At 36.3% G+C, this 3459-nt stretch overlaps 2 pseudogenes; both read right to left on the reverse strand.

The window, feature by feature from the left end:
- Nucleotides 1-402: 402 nt before the first annotated feature.
- Nucleotides 403-978, reverse strand: LOC145163647 (berberine bridge enzyme-like 26 pseudogene; annotated as a pseudogene).
- Nucleotides 979-987: 9 nt separating this feature from the next.
- On the reverse strand, nucleotides 988-1602 carry LOC145163648 (berberine bridge enzyme-like 8 pseudogene; annotated as a pseudogene).
- Nucleotides 1603-3459: the final 1857 nt, after the last annotated feature.

The following is a 3459-nucleotide window of genomic DNA, read 5'->3' on the forward strand; positions in this document are numbered from 1 at the left end:
TATATATATATATATATATATATATATATATATATATATATATATATATATATATATATATATATATATATATATATATATATATATATAAACTTATAATGGATTAAAAATTATGAGTTTTTTACTTTAAAAAATTATTTATTTTTGTAACCATGGTTTCCATTGGCTATAACCTAATATGATATAATATAACTTAATAAGACAATGTATTTATTAGATAAATTCATAATTAAAATCTGACCACATGCTTTTAGGCATCTTTGTTAGCATGGAGATGATCATACACACTAGGAAAAGAAACCGACATAAAGTAGCATTGTTGCTAGTTTTTCATGAAAAAAATTAAAAGAATAAAATGCATCTGCTGAGTCTTTCTTCAACCGCTTAGCTGATCGGAGGGTTTTAGAAAACAGGGGTACTCTGTGGGCGCCTAAAGAAATTGTGAGGATCGACTTTGGCCTTGATTCGAATAAACTTCTTGAAGTTGTCCCTCTTCCGGTATCTCTTCGCCCAAACACTTGCTTCTTCGTAGTTAGCACTTCCAACACCCAAATCCAGATCATTGTAGTTGGAATATGCCTCTCTGGGGTTGTTTGACACATAAGGCGTCATTAACGCATCCAAGCTTCGCAGCCAAGCTATCCTACTGAGGGATGTAGGGGTTGTGTCTGAAGGTTGACCGTTAAAATTGATAGTCTTGAGATATTGTAACAACCCGCCCGCTCTATGAGGATATGGAATTGCAACGTCTGAGAAATCAGCCATCCTTCCACCAAATGGATTGATCATCAGAAGCACTGATTCATCGTTTTGGATAAGCTTTCTCCATATCTTTCTGAGCCCACTTACGGGGATGGGTGTCCGAACATAATCTGATTTGCTTTTGTTGTTCAGCTTGGCAATGACATATCGGTTCGTAAGAATCTGAGTCGGGGTGAAGCTTGGCAAGCCCCAAAAGACAAGGGTCGAGTGGACCATTTTAATTTCTTAACAAATCTCTCGGGTAACACCGAGCTCTGGAAATTTTCTTGAAAGCAACAGAAGCAATGTGTCGGTTGTTCCCTGAAATATTCCTTCAAACATAATTCTTATGGTTTTCTTGGTAGTGTTGCTGATATATTCGGCAAAAACTTGAGTTCTTATGTGCAAATTTCTATCGATATTTGGTGCAACGTATTGATATTTGTGGAAGATTTCGGTTGCCCCTTGTTCCAAAGTTTTATTCTGTATAAAGAAGGTTACTTTTTTTGGAACTGGAACCAAGCTCAGCTTCCATGCAAGAACAATTCCGAAACTTGAAGAACCACCTCCTCGGATCGCCCAAAACAAATCTTCTCCCATTGATTTCCTGTCGAGAATAATCCCATCAACATCCATGAAGCGAGTATCCAGAACATTATCGACAGCAGTACCGTATTTCCTCAACAGGTTTCCGTAGCCACCACCGCCCATGTAACCACCAACACCCACCGTTGGGCAAACACCTGCCGGGAAATACAAGGTATCGGTCTCTCGTGAAAGTTTGTAGTAGAGTTCACCAAGCGTAGCGCCTGCTTGGACCCAAGCAGTCCTTTTTGCTACGTCCACGTCTATAGACCTCATGTTGGTGAAATCAAGCATAACAAAGGGAACATCAGCAGTGTATGAGAGGCCAGGGCTGGTCCTGAAAACTTAAATATTTCCTACCAACATATATGGTTAATTTCCTGGCGCCGTATACCAAGTCCTGGGACTAGTTTGACTTTGGAATATAAGTATACAAATTACAAAGCGATTTTACTTTTAACATCCTGGGCTGTTATATAAGCATTTTGGGAGCCGGTTTCACGCTCCTCACTGTTCTTAATTAGTACTCAAAAATTAAAAAATAGGATTACGTTTTTTATTTATACACTTTTAATACATTCTTATTTAATATAAGTAAGTTATAGATTTCTTTAAAACAACTAAAATTAACATTTAAAATCCACTAATTAAGATACTAAATAAAAGTACAATATTCAGAAAGTAATGAAAACACATAATCTATCACTAAAATAGAATAAAATAAAAATAGAAATTGTGTAAAAATTAGGCAAAATAAATTTTGGAGACTTATATGGTGAAATTTGGGGACCAAACTCAGCAAATCGCCTACGCACCCAAGGCCTGTTTGGTTGCTACCGCCTACGGCCCTGACCAAGGATCGTTTGGAGGATTAAACAATGAGACATTCAAGCAGTTGGTTCTCTATCCGGATACAAGACCTGTTTGGCTGCTAACGGTCATTTCAACATCAATGAGTAGATTGTGATGAGATATTCAACCCGGTTGTCAAACCAACAAACAAACACATTATCATCGGCATAACCAAAGGTTGTTTAATGATAGTTGATTGGTAATAAGGGTGTTAATATAGAAACCGACTTTAACTTCACCAATTAGTTAAAGTGCATTTTTATTATGCAAGGGATTCTTATTTTGACTTCAATATTACACACTCTTTTTAGTCCTTTCTTTATGTAAACTTTTGCTGCAGCTTGTCATGTGAAGTTGAAAGCCAAGCTGAGGTTGTGTAAAGTCATTTGAAGCAACTTATAAGATCCATGTACACTGTCATACAAGCACATAACTGATCAATTAATTTCAAGAACTTCTTTATAAATTTCATAACCGTTATTTATTTATTTTCTTACTAAATGATCGCTTACCTGATTAAGTAGATTGCCGTGACCTGCTATATATAGCGCGATAACACCAGAACAGGATCTCTTGGCAAATGAATTTAATATCAATATCAATATTCACTGTAATCGCCTTTTTAGGTAATGACAACACCCAAAAATCCAGTTCATCAAATTTATTTTCTAGATTTTATTATATAATAAAACATTTAAACGTTAAAATATTTGTGTTAGCTTCATATTTTATATAAGTGAAAATGATTCACTAAGTATTAGATGATATGAGTCAAGGTGTGTGGCTCTTGTGAATTGGCTTTTGTGGGATTGCATGTGGAAGGGTTGATATGCTCTGTGAAGTCTATCCAACCAGGAGGAAGCTTTTCAACCATTTATGCAACTTGGAATGACTCATTAAGATCCACCCCTTCTGCATTGTTATCATATAGGATGACCTGAAGGTCTTGGACTTGACTCATAACATATATTGAGCAAACCATTTTGTATTCCAAGAACTTAGCAACAACATGCTTCTTAGTTCCATCATCTTCTGTCTTATACTTCCTTTCCAAAGACTCCCATAGTTCCTTAGCAGTTGCAACTTTACAATAAACATTGTAAAATGCATCAGTTAGCCCATTCAACACATAATTGCAGCACAGAAATTCTGAATGTGTCCATGCATCCACTGCATTCACAGATTGAACATCAACATGCCCCTCAACAATTACAAGAGCAGTTTCTGTTAGGAACCGAGCTAGGTTCAAGGTGGTCAAGTAGAATAGCATCTTCTGCTGCC

Source organism: Lactuca virosa, chromosome 3, assembly GCF_052849685.1.
Source record: "Lactuca virosa cultivar CGN04683 chromosome 3, Lactuca_virosa_CGN04683_v6, whole genome shotgun sequence".
Taxonomy (NCBI): Eukaryota; Viridiplantae; Streptophyta; class Magnoliopsida; order Asterales; family Asteraceae; genus Lactuca; species Lactuca virosa.